At 38.9% G+C, this 21,933-nt stretch overlaps 1 long non-coding RNA gene across 10 annotated transcripts in view; it reads right to left on the reverse strand.

Annotated features, from left to right (window-relative positions):
• Positions 1–21,933, reverse strand: part of LOC103215140 (uncharacterized) — a 170,259-nt gene that overhangs the window by 76,830 nt on the left and 71,496 nt on the right. For all 10 annotated transcript variants that reach the window (XR_012092800.1, XR_012092794.1, XR_012092793.1 and 7 more), the window contains 2 exons: positions 10,313–10,485; positions 9,466–9,717 (listed from right to left, as the gene is read on the reverse strand). This is a non-coding gene — a long non-coding RNA (uncharacterized lncRNA). The remainder of the gene's footprint in view (positions 1–9,465; positions 9,718–10,312; positions 10,486–21,933) is intronic.

The following is a 21,933-nucleotide window of genomic DNA, read 5'->3' on the forward strand; positions in this document are numbered from 1 at the left end:
GCTTTATGAGGACAAATTAGAAAAATATATGTAAAGCCCAGAATTAGCAAAATATCAAAGACTATTGAATTTAATTTGTATTGCATGTACCTGGGCATTCTCTTCATGGGCTGGCAATGTTTGGATGAGTAATAATTCAGAAATTAGTATGTACTCACTTGCTAGAATCAAAATTTTTTGGTCATCTTTTCTAGCAAAGTCACTAATTATGTTGATAAAATTAATATTTTCATATATAACTTGTATTCTTGTGTCAGCAGTGATCAAATGGATTAAAAATCAAATGTAATGATATTAAAATATATGCAATTTGAATGCATTAAGAAAATTTAAATTGGAGCAAACATAAACAAATGTAAATAAATTTACTTTTCCTACATTTCTAAATAATTAAGATTCATCTAAAATATTCAAGATTTATTAAAATTAAAAAGCCTATTTTATAAAAAATCTATTTGCAATTTTAGGATTTAATGTCCATCAAATTTCCGTAAAGAAGAGGAACTATGCTTCATGCATATAACTAGACCTACATATATACATATTTAAGCATAATGTGAACAATACTGCTATACTCTTCACACTCCCAAGCAGCCTCTGTAGCAGCACAGCCCACACACCTCCAGAGTTTTGCATATACCATCTTTAATGTACAGGATCTAATGCAAGTGGAGATTTCCCTGGGGCCTGCATAATGTCAGCTGGGAGAGCAAATATTTACAGTTTTAGATTGGTCTGTGCCAGCTCTGAGTTCTGATCTCAGACTCAGAATGGCAGCAATACGTGTTCTTTAGCACAATGTATTTGTTGGCAAATGCAGGACCCTGTCAAGCATGGGGTCCACGACAGGGTACCCTTTAGCCTGAGACTAATATTGCTACTGAGTCCCTTTGCTTCCTGTGTGTCCAGGGAATGGAAATTTGCTTAGCAATTCAACCAGCCAGTCAGCCATCTTATGGGGCCTCTGGGGCCCCAAGAATCTTAGACTCCCTGTTACAAGCACCTTGGGTCCTTGAAGAACTTGGAGGTGATTTGTGCCCTCTCCTGACTTGTTCTGCCGCACTTTCTGAGGCCCTCTGCCTATATCCAAAGCTCTCTGGTGGCCTTTGCTTGGGACTCGGCATGTGCCAATGGGTTATGCCACTTGGCACACTCCAAACGAGAAACTGGGGCCAGTCCCTATGTTCAGATGTACCCTTGAGCTTTGTGGGATTGTCTCTAGGGATCCTTTCTCTGAGGAACCATGGCAAATGCTCCCTTTTCTCAAGGAGTGAGGGTGGGAATAGAATGACTCAAACATCCCAAGATGTCTTCAAGAAGTCTCCCCAGTCTTACTCCTAAATCACTTCTAAATCACCACCTTTGGCAGGTAGGAGGAGGGCAAATCGCTTCTCCTGATACACTCCAGTGTGTTTGTATCCTGCCTGGCATGGTCCTCGTGGAGCCTACACATCCATATCTATGTCTATTCTGGTGACCCAGGAATGAGTTTGTAGCAAGAAGAAAAATGTAAATTGAGGTCTTAAGTTATTGTCATAGTTAATAGCTCATGAACTTCTCCAGAACTTATCTTTGGTGGGAAGATAACAAGAAGCAAAAATGCCTTCCTAAAATAGCTTTGAGAAGTTGCTATAACTGGCTAGATGACTGGCCTGAATCAACAAGTAATATCTCTGATATTAGAAAATAAAACCCCACATTTCCACAAAACTTCTGGAAGGATACTTAATTTTTTGTTTTAAATTTTCATGGGTACACAGCAGGTGTATATATTTATGGATTACATTAGAAGGATACTTTAAAATGTGATTCTTCTTTACTGCTATTTGTTTAGTTGAGAGGGTCCCTAAAAATCCCTGGGAAAAATGTTGCAATCTTGCCACTCAGAGTAATCCTCCCCAGATTTACCACTAATGAAGATATCCAGAAACTAAAAGAATTGGAAGAGAAGCCTTCATAACATAGCATTCTTCATTCAAGTATGAATTCTATTCAGGCAAGCCAGATGTTAAAAATCTTTGCTTTTCCCAAGCATCTCTTTGGCAGCATTGAAGACAAAAATAACTGAATATAATTTTTATCACTGCCATTAAGATCATGTCTGCTTTTAAAAAAGGAGTTTGGGAAAATGTGCTTTTCAAATTCAACATTGGTTTCAATATCCTGGGCTGGGGGGCCATGAGGATGGTAGGAATTTCTGTGTGTCAAATCTTCTCTACTTTGTATTCTGTTTTGATGTAAGGAATCATTAGGTGTGGTCCTGCATATTGAGGGGAAAATTAACCTACTGTGTCAGATCTCGGCAAGACTCCAAGCATCGGCTCACTGCTCTCCCCACTCCCAAACTCTCACCAATCACCCTGCTCACTCATTTCAGCAGCTCCCAGAAGCTGGAAGGTGTTAGGACAAATGGCAGAAAGAACAAAAGCACTTTAAGTGGAGAGTGTGACAAATATTTTACTTCTTATAATCATTTTACATTATACATTTAAAAAATTTTAAAAATATCCCTGAGGACTTGTCTGGATTGTGAATCACCTGGATGTATCAATCCATCCCTACAGACTTCCTTCTTGTATCAATATAAAAAAAAATCTCTGCATCTCACAGGCTTCTGACTAAAAATCAAGGTCACATGTGCATTGAATGCCTAAATTACTATGGCTTAAGTTCCCAGCAGGTTAATTTTGAACCATTATCTCCCCTCGATTGAGATTCAGTCTAGAGTTTTGTGCCGTGTCCTAGAAATTAGCTTCAATCAAGTCTATGGGGGTTAGATTTAAGAATGAGGAACTCACACTTGGGCCCAAGGGCGAGTCAGTGAGTGCACATCTCAGGTTGGGCATACGTCATCTTTTTCTGTGTGTGAAGCACTCAGATCATCCTCCTGTCATCTTTGGATGCATCAATTTCTTAAGTCCTGTACCAAAGCCTCCCCTTTCAGGTAGGTAAGCACTTTTCTAACCCTTGCGATCTCTCCTCTCGCCTCCATTCTCTTCCACTAGATTTCCAGCCCATGGCTGTCCTCTTCAGTTTGGCTGAATTAAAATGTCTAGCCAATTTTAAGGAAGCTTCCATGTCTACGTTCATAGTTCATGAAATTTTAACTACTCACAGTGCTGTCCAAAAGAAATAGAATGTGAACCACAAATATATATCACCTATGTAATTTTACATTTTCATATAGTCACATTAAAAAACTAAGATAAAGGCTGGGTGCGGTGGTTCATGCTTGTAATCCCAGCACTTTGGGAGGCCAAGACGGGTGGATCACCTGAGGCAGGAGTTCGAGACCAGCCTGGCCAACACGGTGAAACCCCATCTCTACTAAAAACACAAAAATTAGCCGGGTGTGATGGTGCATGCTTGTAATCCCAGCTACTCAGGAGGCTGAGGCAGGAGAATCGCTTGAACCCGGGAGGTGGAGGTTGCAGTGAGCCGAGATTGCACCATTGCACACTCCAGCCTGGGCAACAGAGTGAGACTCCATCTTAAAAAAAAAAAAAAAAAAAAAAAAAGTAAGATGAAACAGGTAAAACTTAATTTGATAATATATTTTTGTTTAATCCAAATATATCCAAAATCTTATTTCAGCACTTAGCCCAATATAAACATTATTAACAAAGATAAGTTTCCCAGGAAGATTAATCAGATAGCTAGCAGTTAAGTTTCAGAAGGTCATGATTTTCTCTCTCATTGCTTTAAAATATTTTTAAAACTTTATTAGGTTTGCTTTGAGAAGACAGAGAGAAAAAGAGTGGCAAAGAGCTCTTTCAGTCTCTACTCTTTTTTTTAGTCTTTTTAAGGCATTTGGAAATTTTCTCATGATGCATTTACAAAAATTCTGGCATAAATGCCTGTCTAAATAAAAATGTCCCTCTAGAAAATGTGGTCAACTGCTTTAACTGACTTGTCTCCATAAATCCTCTTGGATTCTTTCCCAAGAAACAAGGTTTACTACTGTGGTAATCTTTTCAGTGTAAGACAGCCCACAGTTTCATCTCTAAGAAACTTAAGAATGAATATTCTAGAGGCAGAGTTACTCTAAGAGTATGCAAGGCCTGGGAAAATATTTGTTGTGTGGACCCTGTTTATCTAAATAATTTGAGTCACTCAAAATTAGCACATCAGCACCATTCCGTAGGCATACTCTCCCATGATCTCAAGAGAGAAACACTTCTGCCAGTGTCCACTGGCCAGGCTCCTGGAACCAGTCTACCCTCCTGGAACCAAGGCCCTGGGATGACCCTGTACATTTGAGTCCTTGAGCTCCTGGAGGCACCTGGTTGTGCCCCATGCAGGGTAGAGTGTTGAGGAGGGCAGAAATAGAGGTTCTATCCTGGGCTCCAGTGCCACACCCAGAAGGCACTGCCATCCCCAGTTGGTCACAGGCACTAGAAAAGATGGGAAATTTTGAGAAAGGCACTCCCAAGTACAGGGTCCTACTTGTCTAGGTCTGAGTGACTAGTATGCTAACTGCCATGGGACCCAGTTAAATAAGTGTACATGCATGTGGACCAAAAAAAAAAAAAAAAGGTGCTTGGAGAAACAAAAGGAGGACTTGAAGCAGCAACATTGCAGATCCCACTTTAGAAGGAAATGTTTGGTTTTTACTATGCTTTGTTCAACCCAATACGATTTCTCATGTGCCATGAGCTGGGTATTATACAGCACATGCTTGATGAGCAGTGGTGAATAAGCGTGCCCTCAAGATCCTCTAGTGCTGTGTTTCTCAAGTCTAGGTGTCCATTAGAATCATATTGGAGAGCTTTTAAAACACTGTTGTTCTCAAGCTCCACCCCAGACCAATTTATTGAAATTTTCTGGGGTTGGGACCTAGGTATCAGAATGCTTTAAAATTCTCCAGGTTATTTTAATGTTCAGCCATGCTTAAGAAGAAGTCCTGGTCTAGTGAATGACTAGTGGTCTAGTCTTGGTCTCTCTCCTGCTTCCGTTTTCCATGGCCTCTGATCTAACCCAGCAGATGCTGAATCCCTTTAAGAATTTAAACTGGCTTGGGCTACACTCTTTGGGTCCCCTCCCTTTGTATGGGAGCTCTGTTTTCACTCTGTTAAATTTCGCAACTGCACACTCTTCTGGTCTGTGTTTGTTATGGCTTGAGCTGAGCTTTCACTCACCATCCACCACTGCTGTTTGCTGTTGTCGCAGACCCGCTGACTTCCATCCCTCCGGATCCGGCAGGGTGTCCGCTGTGCTCCTGATCCAGCGAGGCACCCATTGCCACTCCTGATCGGGCTAAAGACTTGCCATTGTTCCTACATGGCTAAGTGCCTGGGTTTGTCTTAATCGAGCTGAAAACTAGTCACTAGTCACTGTGACCCATGGCTTCTAATAGAGCTATAATACTCACCGCATGGCCCAAGATTTCTTGGAATCTATGAGGCCAAGAACCCCAGGTCAGAGAACACAAGGCTTGCCACCATCTTGGAAGCAGCCCACCGCCATCTTGGAAGCAGTCCTCCACCATCTTGGGAGCTTGGGAGCAAGGACCCCCCCCCCCCGGTAACATTTGGTGACCCAGATGGGACCTCCAAAGCAATGGGAAATGTTCCCCCCAAGGCAAAAATGCCCCTAAGATGTATTCTGGAGAACTGGGACCAATTTGACCCTCAGACGCTAAGAAAGAAATGATTTATATTCTTCTGCAGTACCGCCAGGCCATGATATCCTCTTCAAGGAGGAGAAACCTGGCCTCCTGAGGGAAGTATAAATTATAACACCATCTTACAGCTAGACACTTTTGTAGAAAAGGAGGCAAATGGAGTGAACTGCCATATGTACAAACTTTCTTTTCATTAAGAGACAACTTGCAATTATGTAAAAAGTGTGATTTATGCCCTACAGGAAGCCCTCAGAGTCCACCTCCCTACCCCGGCTTCCCCCCGACTCCTTCCCCAACTAATAAAGGACCCCCCTTCAACCCAAACATCCAAAAGGAGACAAAGGGGTAAACAATGAACCAAAGAGTGCCGACATTCCCCGATTATGCCCCTCCAAGCGGTGTGAGGAGAAGAATTCGGCCCAGCCAGAGTGCATGTACTGTTTTCTCTCTCAGACTTGAAGCAAATTAAAATAGACCTGGGTAAATTCTCAGATAACCCTGATGGCTATATTGATGTTTTACAAGGGTTAGGACAATCCTTTGATCTGATATGGAGACATATAATGTTACTGGCTAGATCAGACACTAACCCCAAATGAGAGAAGTGCCGCCATAACTGCAGCCCGAGAGTTTGGCGATCTCCAGTATCTGTTAGGTCAATGATAGGATGACTACAGAGGAAAGAGAACGATTCCCCACAGGCCAGCAGGCAGTTCCCAATGTAGACCCTCATTGGGACACAGAATCAGAACATGGAGATTGGTGCCGCAGACATTTGCTAACTTGCGTGCTAGAAGGACTAAGGAAAACTAGGAAGAAGCCTATGAATTATTCAATGATGTCCACTATGACACAGGGAAGGGAAGAAAATCCTACCGCCTTTCTGGAGAGACTAAGGGAGGCATTGAGGAAGCATACCTCTCTGTCACCTGACTCTATTGAAGGCCAACTAATCTTAAAGGATAAGTTTATCACTCAGTCAGCTGCAGACATTAGGAAAAAACTTCAAAAGTCTGCCTTAGGCCTAGAGCAAAACTTAGGAACCCTATTGAACTTGGCAACCTCGGTTTTTTATAATAGAGATCAGGAGGAGCAGGCGGAATGGGACAAATGGGATTAAAAAACCGCTTTAGTCACGGCCCTCAGGCAAGTGGACTTTGGAGGCTCTGGAAAAGGGAAAAGCTGGGCAAATCGAATGCCTAATAGGGCTTGGTTCCACTGCAGTCTACAAGGACACTTTAAAAAAGATTGTCCAAATAGAAATAAGCTGCCCCCTCCTCCATGCCCCTTATGTCAAGGGAATCACTGGAAGGCCCACTGCCCCAGGGGACGAAGGTCCTCTGAGTCAGAAGCCACTGACCAGATGATCCAGCAGCAGGACTGAGGGTACCGGGGCAAGCGCCAGCCCATGCCATCACCCTCACAGAGCCCCGGGTATGCTTGACCATTGAGGGCCAGGAGGTTAACTGTCTCCTGGACACTGGCGTGGCCTTCTCAGTCTTACTCTCCTGTCCCGGACAACTGTCCTCCAGATCTGTCACTATCTGAGGGGTCCTAGGACAGCCAGTCACTAGATACTTCTCCCAGTCATTAAGTTGTGACTGGGGAACTTTACTCTTTTCACATGCTTTTCTAATTATGCCTGAAAGTCCCACTCTCTTGTTAGGGAGAAACATTCTAGCAAAAGCAGGGGCCATTAGACACCTCAACATAGGAGAAGGAACACTCGTTTGTTGTCCCCTGCTTGAGGAAGTAATTAATCCTGAAGTCTAGGCAACAGAAGGACAACATGGACGAGCAAAGAATGCCCATCCTATTCAAGTTAAACTGAAGGATTCCGCCTCCTTTCCCTACCAAAGGCAGTACCCCCTTAGACCCGAGGCCCAACAAGGACTCCAAAAGATTGTTAAGGACCTAAAAGCCCAAGGCCTAGTCTTTATGTGTCACAGAAAAAACAGGAATAGCTCTAGGAGTCCTTACACAGGTCTGAGGGATGAGCTTGCAACCCGTGGCATACCTGAGTAAGGAAACTGATGTAGTGGCAAAGGGTTGGCCTCATTGTTTATGGGTAGTGGCGGCAGTAGCAGTCTTAGTATCTGAAGCAGTTAAAATAATACAGGGAAGAGATCTTACTGTGTGGACATCTCATGATGTGAATGGCATACTCACTGCTAAAGGAGATTTGTGGCTGTCAGACAACCGTTTACTTAAATATCAGGCTCTATTACTTGAAGGGCCAGTGCTGCGACTGCACACTTGTGCAACTCGTAACCCACTCACATTTCTTCCAGACAATGAAGAAAAGATAGAACACAACTGTCAACAAGTAATTGCTCAAACCTACGCCGCTCAAAGGGGACCTTCCAGAGGTTCCCTTGACTGATCCCAATCTCAACTTGTATACTGATGGAAGTTCCTTTGTAGAATAAGGACTTCAGAAAGTGGGGTATGCAGTGGTCAGTGATAATGAAATACTTAAAAGTAATCACCTCACTCCAGGAACTAGTGCTCAGCTGACAGAACTAATAGCCCTCACTTGGGCACTAGAATTAGGAGAAGGAAAAAGGGTAAATATATATAGAGACTCTAAGTATGCTTACCTAGTCCTCCATGCCTACGCAGCAACATGGAGAGAAAGGGAATTCCTAACTTCTGAGGGAACAGCTATCAAACATCAGGAAGCCATTAGGAGATTGTTATTGGCTGTACAGAAACCTAAAGAGGTGGCAGTCTTACACTGCCAGGGTCATCAGAAAGGAAAGGAAAGGGAAATAGAAGGGAACTGCCAATTAGATATTGAAGCCAAAAGAGCCACAAGACAGGACCTTCCATTAGAAATGCTTAGAGAAGGACCCCTAGTATGGGGTAATTCCCTTCTGGAAACCAAGCCCCAGTACTCAGCAAGAGAAATAGAATGGGAGAAACTCACAAGGACATAGTTTCTTCCCCTCAGGATGGCTAGCCACTGAAGAAGGAAAAATACTTTTGCCAGCAGCTAACCAATGGAAATTACTTAAAACCCTTCACCAAACCTTTCACTTAGACATTGATAACACCCATCAGATGGCCAAATTATTATTTACTGGACCAGTCCTTTTCAAAACTATCAAGCAGATAGTCAGGGCCTGTGAAGTGTGCCAAAGAAATAATCCCCTGCACTGCAGGCCATACATTTCAATCCCTGTATCTTTAACCTCCTTGTTAAGTTTGTCTCTTCCAGAATCAAAGCTATAAAACACAAATAGTTCTTCAAATGGAGCCCCAGATACAATCCATGACTAAGATCTACCACAGACCCCTGGACCAGCCTGATAGCCCATGCTCTGATGTTGATGACATCGAAGGAACCCCACCTGAGGAAATCTCAACTGCACGACCCCTACTACGCCCCAATTCAGCACTAAGCAGAGCGGTTGTCAGCCAACCTCCCCAACAGCACTTGGGTTTTCCTGTTGAGAGGGGGAACTGAGAGACAGGACTAGCTGGATTTCCCAGGTTAAGAATCCCTACGCTTAGCTGGGAAGGTGACCGCATCCACCTTCAAACACGGGGCTTGCAACTTAGCGCACACTCGACCAGACCAATCAGGTACTAAAGAGAGTTCATTAAAATGCTAATTAGGCAAAAACAGCAGGTAAAGAAATAGCCAATCATCTATCGCCTGAGAGCACAGCAGGAGGGACAATGATCGGGATATAAACCCAGGTATTCGAGCCAGCAATGGCTACCCTCTTTGGGTCCCCTCCCATTCTATGGGAGTTCTGTTTTCACTCTATTAAATCTTGCAACTGCCAAAAAAAAAAAAAAAAAAAAAAAAAAAAAATGTAGACTGGCTCTGTTACCGGGCTGTTTGCTTGGTCACTTTTTTCTGCTACTGGAGGTGGACAAGGTCTCTTCTGCACCATTATGAAACCATCCAAGGACTGTTCACCAGTTGATTGTGGCAGATTAAGCCTGACATCACATCAGGTCATTGAGGAAGTCACTTCTTTCATGATTCTTTTTGGCCCAGAGGCTAGAACCAGGTTGACGTCAGTCTCCATGAATCAGCTTCCCAAACCAGACACCGACTTTTTTGGAATGTGATAGCTCACCTGAAACAAATATGAAACCAAATTTTTGCCATGTTCTACTAAACAATACAGGTACCTTAATTTTCTGTCAGCCTTGGGAATTTAAGTGAATAGGACTCTTTAAAATATAAAATACCTGCCTAATTGTAAACTCGAAATGAAGTTTACAAAGTTAGTTTCAAATGGGCTTCAAAAGAGGAAAAACACATTTTTACTTAATAGTTTTTAGACAGTTCCCATTTATGTACACAACTCTATTTCATAATTTTAATTCCTTTTACTAAAAAGGTTTTTTCTCATATCAAGCATGACTGATGCTCTACTATGCAATGCACATAATATTGTTTGTTATCTTCCAGGTTTGTAATTTTCTGGGGCTGCCAAATGCTGACTAAATTATTTGTAGTAGTCAGCTCCCAGTGGGGTTTCTCCTTTTGAGTTCAGATGGGACAGCTATCTCTAAATTTTCATTGTATTTGTGTACCATCTTTTATTCTTTGTGTGATTTTAAACAGTATTTTATCTAGAACTGTATAAATCACAAAAATGACAAAATTTAAAGCATACAGTTAATAACTCACAAAAATAAAGTCAGCATAAGAGAAAGCAAAAATACCTGTTTTTTTTAGAGGAGAAGCAATTCTTTCTATATTCTTCTCTTTCTTTTTTTCTATTTTTTCGAATGGCAAGAATGTAGGTGGTTTCTGATGAAGCTCTTTCTCATGCAACTGGAAAGCTCACCCAGCTGAAAGGCTGGCTGTCTCTTAGTCACAAAGCTGAAAAAGCTTCCTAAGATTGAGAGAAAATGGGAATGTGAAGAAAGTCAAGAAAAATGAAGTCCACTTGTTTCCTGCTTGATGTTTATGCAGGTTTTAAAAAGATGACATTAGAGCAAAATTCTACAAGGAGTTCTGGGCTTTGCTGTTGATGTAAATTCAGCAGTTTGGCTCAGACAGGGTCTTGAGTGTGGTTTCATGAATTTGTTCTTCCAATGAAACTCACTGACCACCTCTGTGCCAGTCTCTGTTCCACACTTAGGACCTAACATTAAATTGGACAAGGTCCTTGCCCTCAGCGAGTCTTCCTGTCATCTTGTGGAGGTGCCTATAATCTACAGCCCTCAAATTACATGGATGAGAAACTGTATTTTACCAGTTTTCCCTGGAATGTTCACTGTATGGAGAGTTGACTTATCCCAAAGAAAATCCCAACAGACTAATTATAAATCAAAATATGTGAGAGCTGGTACAAACCCCTTCACAACTCATTTCCTACTTACCTCCCAGGCCAATTTCACTTATATTTTTTTATAATTTTAAAAATTATATCATATTTTATAAAATATTATAAAATTATATTTTATAATATAAAAATTATTAAATATTTATATATTTTATACATATATAAAAATATATATATATTTGCGTATACACATGTTCTAAAATATAGATAGATAGATAGATAGATAGATAGATAGATAGATAGACAGATAGATAATTTAAGTCAGTACTTGCTAGGCATGGAAAAAGAAGCTAATATCTAAACATCCAAATGACCTGTGCCTAGCATTGAGCTAGGTGTGGTTATCTCATCCAATGTAGACCATACACAACTACAAGATAAGTATTTTTATGCTCACTTCATGTAATGCAGAAATAGAAGCCTGTGGATGGTAGGCTGCCCAAAGTCACACAGCTAGCAAAGGGTGAATCCCAGATTCCAGGAGTCTTGTCTGACTTCAGAGGCCTTCCAATTCATGATCATAATCTCCTTATTGAGATCATCTTTCCCTCTTAGGTCAGAGGCAGTTAATTCTTTCTACTTATTCCAGGTGTCAACTACTTACTTAAGGTCATCTAATCTACCTGTCCCAAACAATTTTTTTTTAAAAAAGTCAAACGCATTTCTTCCATTTGGTTTGTTAACTATGGAAAGAGCAGACATTTTCCCAACTTGGGCCATAATTTCTAGGATCTAAACGTACCACAAGTTGGTTATTTCATCACGGTCCTATTGAGCAAAAAAAGAAAAAAGAAGTAATAATATTTTTTATTTTTTCCCTTCCTCCTTCCTTGCCTCCTTTCTTCTATTCTTTCTTGTTGTTTCATTTTCTTTCTTCCTTCTCTTCCTGGTTTACTAAGCACCATGTACTAGGCAAAGTGTACTCATATCTTGGTGTAAAAAAACAAATGCATATATGTATTTATCAGGAAATAGGATACATGTAATAATAGAAATACACTCAAAATATAGTTCCAGCTTAGATGAGGATGTGATTAACTCCATTCTGGAGAACATGGAGCCAGACAAATTTTCACAAAGATGCTTGATCTAAACATTGACGGATGAGTGAGGAAGAGAAAGGGTGGTTTAGGAAAAGAGGACAGAGTATGAAAAGCTTGGGGACATCTCTGGTGGCTGCAGATTCCTATATTAGTGACCATTATTACAATATCAGAAGAAGAAAGAGGATGTAGAAAGGTTAGAGCTGAGCAAATATTGTATTACTATTGTCAAACACTGTATTGCTATTGGCAAAGTGTCCAAAACCAAGTATCCTGCTGCTCTCAGCACTGTTACAGTGAAAGGTGAGGCAGCTGCAGGAATGGCAGCAAGCCAGTCCATGTTGCTGGAATGGCTTTCCTCTCCTGGAAATTATGATATGAAGTGCTTAATTTTTAAGAGAATAATTTCTGTTTGTTATAAAAAAGTCAGTTGACATGTGCAAATTAGAGCATGCTGTATTGCAGAGCATTTATTTTCCAGCAAATATTTGTTTATGTAGCCGACATTTCAAAATAAAATCTAAAAGTTACTTTTATGTCAGCATTATCACTCTTGTCATAACTTTATATTTTATGGCTAAATAACAGTAGGTATCTATTTTGTAGGCTGTTGTAAATCAACTTAAGTAGGCAAGTTATGAAAATTATAGTAAATGACTATACATCCAGAACATAATATATTGTATTTTCATTAAGCCATAGTAATTTAAATTTTCTGGTAATGATAGACTAACTTGTTCCAGACTAGTTTTTTCACTGAGAGTAATTACAAAGTTTAACAAAATAAAAGACATCTTTTGGAAGGGAATAGAGAGCTACCAAAGTAACAAGGACTTGGGAGGCCAAAAATCTCAGAGAGAAGGCAAGGCCAAAGGAATGACCCCAATATTCAGTGTAGCTAAGTGGTGGACAAGAGGCTGAGAGCTGAGCAAATTATAGGGACAGGGTCTGTAGGGATCACCTAGGAAGATCTCTTGATTTTGGCTGATACTACCAAAGGGCTTAACTCTAAAAGTACAGTTGAACTGGCAATAGACTAACACTCACAAAGATAGTGCTCAGATCATTTCAATTCTTGGTATAAATAAATAATCTGCATACCAAGAAACAAGATGATCTGGCCAAAAAAAAAAAAAAATTCCCAGGAAGAAATGGACAATGGAAACAGCCCCACATGGATCAACATATTGCTGCTGGGAGGCAGAGCTAGATGGTAGAAGAGAAGACTCCACCAATTCTGTCCCCCCACAACACCAATTTAACAACTATCTATACACGAAAAAGCACCTTTATAAGAACCAAAAATCAGGTGAGCACTCACAATATGTGGTCTGGTTTTGGCTTTGCATCATTGAAGGGGACAATGAAGAAGTAGGACAGTCTTGAATCACCAGTGCCACCCTTCCTCCATCTCCTGGCAAAATGGCGTGGTGTAAAGAGCATTTTTGTGCTTTGGGGAGAGGGAGAGCTGGCAACTGTGAGGCATTGAACTCAGTGTGTTTTCCTATTATAGCAGAAAGGAAACTGGACCACACTTAGCTGACACCTGCCTACAGAAGGAGCATTTAAACCAGCTGTAGCCAGAAGGGAACCACTGATCCCAATGGTCGGAACTTGAGTTCCTGAGAGGCTCGTCACTGCAGGTTGAACTGTTATGGGGCTCTAAATAAACTCAAAAGGCCATCTAGGACACAAGCACTGTAACTCCTAGGCAAGTTCCCATGCTGAACTGGGCCCAAAGCCAGAGGACTTGGTTGAGTGGGGAGGACATGTGACCTATTGAGACACCAGCTAGGGCAGCTAAGGGAGTGCTGGCATCACCCCTCCCCTAACCCCAGGCTGCACAGTTCATGGTCCAAAAGAGATCTCTCCCTCCCCTTTAAGAGTAGAGAGGGTAGAGTGGGAAGCACATAGTCTTGCTTCCTGGATACAAGCTCAGACACAGCAGGACAGGGACAGGACAGCCCTCAGAGTTGTGAGGCCCCCATTCCAAGCCCTAGTTCCTGGATGACATTCCTAGACACACCCTTGGGCCAGAAGGGAACCTGTTACCTTCAAGAGAAGGACCCAGTCCTGGCAACATTCATCACCTGCTAACTAAAGAGACTTTGGGCCCTGAATAACCAGCAGCGATACCTAGATACTACATCAAGGGCCTTGGGTGAGACTCAGACTTATTGGCTTCAGGCGAGACTTGGCACTTTCCTGCCTGTGGTGGTTACGGGGCAAGACTCCTGCTTGAGAAAAGCAGAGGGAAAAGTAAAGAGGACTCTGTCATGCACCTTAGAGACCAGTTTGGTACCTAAGGTGACAGATAAGTGGGCTTTTGAGTTCCTTGATTTCAGGATTTGACCCCTGGACAGCATTTATGGACCAAGCCCCAGGGCCATGAGGGAACACAGGCAGTAGCCAGGAAGCGGTTAAAGCAGGCCTTGGGTGAGACCCAGTACTGTGCTGACTTCAGGTCTCACCCTGTGGTGGTGGCCATAGGGGTGCTTGTGTCACTCTACCCCCAGTTCCAGGTGGCTCAGAACAGAGAAAGACTGTTTGGGAGAAAGTAAGGGAAGAGAATGAGAGTCTCTGCCTGGTAATCCAGACAATTCTCCCAGATTTTGTCCAAAATCATCAAAACAATAGCTACATGAGTCTGCAGGACCACAGCATTACTAGGTTTGGAATGCCCCCTAAAACAGATACAGTTTAGATCACAACACCCAAGTACCTTCAAATATCTAGAAAGCCTTCCCGAGAAGGATGGGTACACAGAAGCCCAGACATGGAAGACTACAATAAATACCTAACCCTTCAATGCCCAGACACAGATTAACATCTACAAGTATCAAGACAATCCCAGAAATCATGACTTCATCAAGTAAACTAAATAAAGCACCAAGAACCAATCCTGGAGAAAAAGAGATATCTGGCCTTTCAGACAGAGAATTCAAAATAGCTGTTTTGAGGAAACTCAAAGAAATTCAAGATAACACAGGGAAGTAATTCAGAATTCTATCAAAGAAATTTAAGAAAGAGATTGAAATAATTAAAAAAGAATGAATCAGAAATCCTGGAGCTGAAAAATGAAACAGGCATACTAAAGAATGTATCAAAGCCTTTTAATGGCAGAATTGATCAAGAAGAAAGAATTAGTGAACTTGAAGACAGGCAATTTGAACATACACAGTCAGAGAAAACAAAAGAAAAAATAATTTATAAAATATGAAACACACCTATAAGATCTAAAAAATAGCCTCGAAAGGGCTACTGCCCTTAAAGCAGAAGTAGAGAAAGAGATGGGGGTAGAAAGTTTATTCAAAGGTATAATAACAGAGAACTTCCCAAACCTAGAGAAAGACATCAATATCTGAGTACAAGAAGGCTATAGAACACCAACTCTGTCATGCACCTTAGAGACCAAGCAATTTAATCCAAAGAAGCCTACCTCAAGGCATTTAATAATCAAACTTCCAAAGATCAAGAATAAAGAAAGGATCCAAAAAGCAGCAAGAAGAAAGAAACAAATAACATACAATGGAGCTCCAATACATCTGGCTTTTCAGCAGAAACCCTACAGTGCAGGAAAGAGTGGCAAGAAATTAGTACTGAAGTAAAAAAAAACAAAAACAAAAACAAAAAACATCCGTTTACCCTAGAATAGTATATCTGGTGAAAATATCCTTCAAACATGATGGAGAAATAAAGCCTTTCCCAGACAAACAAAAGCTGAGGGTTTTTATCATTACCAGACCTAGCCTATAAGAAATGCTAAAAGGAGTATTTCAATCAGAAAGAAAAGGACATTAATGAGCAACAAGTAATCACCTGAAAGTACAAAACTCACTTGGTAATAGTAAATATACCAAAAAACACAGAATACTATAACACTGTAACTGTGGCATGTAAACTACTCTTATCCTAAGTAGAAACACTAAATGATGAATTGACAAATCAATAACTACAACAACTTTTAAGACATAGTACAATAAGATATAAATAGAAACAACAAAAAGTTAAAAAACGGGGACGGAGTTAAAGCACAGAGTTTTTATTAGTTTTCTTTTTGCTTATTTGTTTGTTACACAAACAGTGTTAAGTTGTTATGAGCTTAAAATAATGGGTTATAATATAGTATTTGCAAGCCTCAAGATAACCTCAAACCAAAAAACATACAATACATACACAAATAATAAAAGTAAGAAACTAAATCATATCACCAGAGAAAAATCACCTTCACTAAAAGGAAGACATTAAGCAAAGAAAAAAGACAGGTAAGATCACAAAAGAACCAGAAAACAAATAACAATATGGCAGGAGTAAGTTCTTACTTCTGAATAATAACATTGAAAGTAAATGGACTAACCTCTCCAATCAAAAGACATAAGGTGGCTGAATGGATGGAAAAACAAGACCCAATGATCTATTGCTACAAGAAACTCCTCTATAAAGCCACACATAGAATGAAAATAAAAGTGATGGAAAAAGATATTCATGTCCATGCAAACTAACAAAGAGCAGGAGTCGCCATACTTACATCAGACAAAATAGATTTCAAGAGAAAAACTTTAAGAAAAGACAAAGACAGTCACTACATAATGATAAAAGGGTCAATTCAGCAAGAGGATACAACAATTTTAAATATATATGTACCCAACACTGGAGCACTCAGGTATATAAAGCAAATATTATTAGAGCTAAAGAGAGAGAGACACTAATATAATAATAGTTGGAGGCTTCAACACCCTACTTTCAGCATTAGGCAGATCTTCAGGCAGAAAATCAACAAAGAAACATTGGATTTACTCTGCACTATAGACCAAATGGATCTAACAAATATTTAGAGAGCATTTCATCTAATAACTACAAAATACACATTCTTTCCTTAGCACATGGATCATTCTCAAGGACAGACCATATGTTAGGTCACAGAACAAGTCTTAAAACATTTCAGAAAATTGAAATTATATCAAACATCTTCTCTGACAACAATGAAATAAAACTAGAAATAAATAACAAGAGGAATTCTGGAAACTATGCAGATGAATGGAAATTAAACAATATGCTACTGAATAACCCATGAAGAAATCAGAAAGAAAATTGAAATTTTTCTTGAAGTAAATGATAACGGCAACACAACATATCAAAACATATGGGATACAGCAAAAGTGGTACTAAGAGGGAAGTTTATAGCTATAAGTGCCAACATCAAAAAAGAAGAAAAATTTCAAACAATCTAATGGTGCTTTTTGAAGAACTAGAAAAGCAGAAACAATCAAACTCAAAATTAGTAAAATAAAAGAAATAAAGTTCAGAGTAGAAACAGATGAAATATAGAAAACAATACAAAAGACCAATGAAACAGAAAGTTGTTTTTTTGAAAAGTTAAAGAAAATTGATAAACCTTTAGCCAGACTAAGAGAAAAAGTGAGAAGATTCAAATAAATAATATCAGGGATGAAAAAGGAAACATTACAACTGATACTGCAGAAATTCAAAGGCTCATTAGTGGCTACTAAGAGCTACTATATGCCAATACATTGGAAAATATAGAAAAAAATGACAAATTCCTAGATACATACAACATACCAAGAATGAACCAAGAATCAAACTAAAACGTGAAGAGACCGATAATAGGTAATAAGATAGAAGCTGTAATAGAAAGTCTCCTAGTAAAGAAAAGCCTGGGACCTGATGGTATCACTGCTGAATTCTACCAAACATTTAACCCCTTTAACATTTAGGAAAAAAAAAAAAAAAAAAAGAAGCACAGCTCACTGTCAACACTCATTTAACTTTACATAAATACTCTCTTTGAGGCTGAAGCAAATCTGACTGATTTTCAATATGAAAATAAAATATGAAAACTGTTTTTGGAGTTATTTCTAAACAGAACTAACATCAGAATCATCAAAATGATCTATTTAGGAAAAATTGGATTCATCAAGTAAATCTTCAGCCAAGTATTTGAGAACAATGTTAATGTCACACAGAGGAATGCTACATTTTCTAGGATATGACATTTCAGCGATTAAGAATTACTGTATTTTGTGAATAAAAAACATCATTACTAAACACAGAATGGTATAAATAGGGTGATGTCTTTTGTTTCCAAAGTCGATATACCAGGGCAATATGAAAATAATAGTAAAAGTGAGATATTTCATGGCAAAGTTATCTTGGGGTAAATGCTGCAGCCACAAGTGCTGCTGGCAAGTATCATCAGGGAAAATGGGAAAAGGGTTAAAGAAGAACTAATAACAATCCTACTCAAACTATTCCGAAAAATAGAGAAGGAGGGAATATTTTCAAACTCATTCCAGAAGGCCAGTATTACGCTGATACCAAAACAAGACAAAGACACAACAACAGCAACAAAAGAAATCTACAGGCCAATATTTCTGATGCACACAAAAATCCTCAACAAAATGCTAGCAAACTGTATTTGACAATACATTAAAAAGGTCATTCATCATGACCTAGTGGGATTTATCCCTCGGACACAAGGATGGTTCAACATACATAAATCAATCAATGGGATTCATCTTATCAACAGAATGAAGGACAAGAACCATATGATCATTTCAATTGGTGCTGAAAAAGCATTTGACAAAATTTGACATCCCTTCATGATAAAAACCTTCAAAAAACTGGATATGGGAGAAACATACCTTAACATAATAAAAGCCATACACAACCAGACCCTACAGCTGGTATCATACTTAATGGGGAAAAACTGAAAGCCTTTCCTGTAACATCTGGAACATGACAAGGATGTCCACTTTCACCACTCTTATTCAATACAGTACTGAAAGTCCTAGCTAGCACAATCAGACAAGAGAAAGAAATAAAGGGCATCCAAATGGGAAAAAAGAGGACAAAATATCCTTGTTTGCAGGTGATATGATCTTACATTTAAAAAACATAATGACGCCACCAAAAAACTATTAGAACTGATAGACGAATTTAGTAAAGTTGCAGGATACAAAAGCAACATACAAAAATCAGCAGCATTTTTATATGCCAACAGTTAATCGAAAAAGATATCAAGAAAGTAATCCCATGTACAATAGCTGCAATAAAACACCTAGGAATAAACTTAACTAAAGAAGTGAAAGATTTCTATAATCTCAACTATAAAACATTGCTGCAAGAAATTGAAGAGGACACCAAAAAATGGAAAGATATTCCATGTTCATGAACTGGAAGAATCAATGTTGCTAAAATGCCTGCACTACCCAAAGCAATTTACAGATTCAATGCAATCTCTATCAAAATACCAATAACATTCACCACAGAAATAGAACAAATAACTTAAATTTTATGTGGAACCCAAAAGACCCAAATTTGTCAAAGCTATCCTAAGCAAAAAGAACAAAACTGGAGAGGAATCATATTACCTGACTTCAAATTATACTATACAGTTATAGTAACAAGAAGAGCACAGTACTAGCATAAAAATAGACACACAGATGAATGGAACAGAAAAGAGAACCCAAAAAACAAAACCATCTACAGTGAACTCATTTTCAACAAAGGTGCCAAAAACATACACTGTGAAAAGAACAGTCTCTTCAATAAACAGTGTTGGGAAAACTGGATATCCATATGCAGAAGAAGGACACCAGACCCCTTTCTCTCGCCATATACAAGAATCAAATCAAAATAGATGAAAAACTTAAGTCTAGGCCTTCAAACTATGAAACTACTACAAGACAATTTTGAGAAAAATACTCAGGGCATTGGCCTGGGCAAAAACTTCTTAAGTAATACCCCAAAAGCACAGGCAACCACAGCAAAAAATGGACTAATGGAATCACATCGAGTTAAAAAGCTTCTGCACAGAAAAGGATACAATCAACAAAGGGAAGAGACAATCCATAGAATAGGAGAAAATATTGGCAAACTACCCATCTGACAAGGGATTAATAACCAGAATATATAAGGAACTCAAACAAATATATAGCAAAAAAACATAATAATCCAATCAAAAAATGGGCAAAAGATTTGAATAGACATTTCTCAAGACATACAAATGGCAAACAGGCACATGAAAAGGATCTAAACATCATTGATTATTAGAGAAATGCAAATCAAAACTACAATAAGATATCTTCTCACCCTAGTTAAAATGGTTTATATCCAAAAGACAGGCAATAACAAATGCTGGAGAGGATGTGGAGAAAAGGGAGCCCTTGTACACTGTCGGTGAGAATGTGAATTAGCACAACAACTATGGAGAGCAGTTTGGAGTTCTTCAAAAAGCTAAAAATAGAGCTACTATATGATCCAGCAATCCCACTGCTGGATATAGACCCAAAAGAAAGGAAATCAGTATATTGAAGAGAGATCTGCATTCCCACGTTTGTTGCAGCACTGTTCACAATAGCAACATTTGGAAGCAATCTAAGTGTCCATCAACAGATGAATAGCTAAAGAAAATGTGGTACAGATACACAATAGAGTACTATTCAGCCATAAAAAAGAGTGAGATCCTGTCATTTGCAACAACATGGATAGAACTGGAGATCATCATATTAAATGCAATAAGCCAGGCACAGAAAGAAAACATTGCACGCTCTCACTTATTTGCAGGGTCTAAAAATCGAAACAATTGAACTCACGGACATAGAATTCATAGAGAAGAATGGTTACCAGAGGCTGGGCAGGGTAGTGGGAGAGGGTGTGGGAAGGAGGGTAAATGGTTAATGGCTACAAAAAAATTAGAAAAAATAAATAAGACCTACTATTTGATAGCACGACAAGGTGTCTATAGTCAATAATTTAATTGTACATTTAAAATAACTAAAAGAGACTAATTGGATCATTTGTAACACAAAGGATAAATGCTTCAGAGGATGAATACCCCATTCTCCATGGTGTAATTGTTATGCACTGCATGCCTGTATCAAGACATCTCATGTGCCCCATAAATATATACACCTACTATGTACCTACAAAAATTAAAAATTAAAAGATATTGCTTGCTGGTACAAGAAACAGAAGTTAAAATAACCATGATTCATATATTCAATAATTAGAAAATGTGATAGAAAACTCCAGCGGATAAATTGTTTTATGGGAAACTGTAATAATAAAAAATGTGAAAATCTTCAAACTAAAACACAATAATTGAAACTCTGAGCTTAAAGAGAGGCTTAACAACAGGTTGCACAGAGTTGAATAGAGGGTTAGTGAAATGGAAGATGAGTCAGAAGAAAATATCCAAGCTGAAGGACAGAGAGAAGACAGAATGGAAATACAGAAACAAGTATAAAAGACATATAAGACATGATGTTAAAAATCCCACAAATGTAATATAATTATTTGTTAGAGAGAAAAGAGAGAGAATAAGCTTAAGCTTAAGAAAATATTTGAAGTAAAAATTTTCCAGAATTAATAGAAGATATCATATCTTTGGTTCAAGAAGTGCTATGAACCTCACACAGGAGAAATATGAAAAATAAACCACACACATTTATTTACATTTTGGTAAAACTGCTGAAAACTAAAGAAAATGAGAAAATCTGAAAAAGCAGCCAGAGAAAAATCAGATTACTTTCAAAGGTGCAACAATATGAAAGATGACTTCTCAGAAATAGCAGAAACCAAAAGCAATACAATGACATTTTCAAAGTTGTAAAAGAAGATATGTGCAATCAAGAATTCTATACCCAGCAAAAATTCTTTGAAAGTACAAGTAAATTAATTACATTTTCATGAGGGAAAAAAATGTAGAATCTGTCATGGTCTGACTGCTTCTACAGGAAGTATTAAAAAATGTTATTCAGGGAGAGAGGAAATTTTTCCAGTTGGAAGCATGAAGATAACAGGAAGAAACAAAGAGCAGCAGAAAGGGTAAATATGTAGATAAATCTAAATATATTGACACATAAAATCAATGTATTATAAAACAACAAATCACACGTTGTAGGATTTAAACTATATCTGGTATTAAAAC

The sequence above is a fragment of the Chlorocebus sabaeus genome, chromosome 4, assembly GCF_047675955.1.
Source record: "Chlorocebus sabaeus isolate Y175 chromosome 4, mChlSab1.0.hap1, whole genome shotgun sequence".
Lineage (NCBI taxonomy): Eukaryota > Metazoa > Chordata > Mammalia > Primates > Cercopithecidae > Chlorocebus > Chlorocebus sabaeus.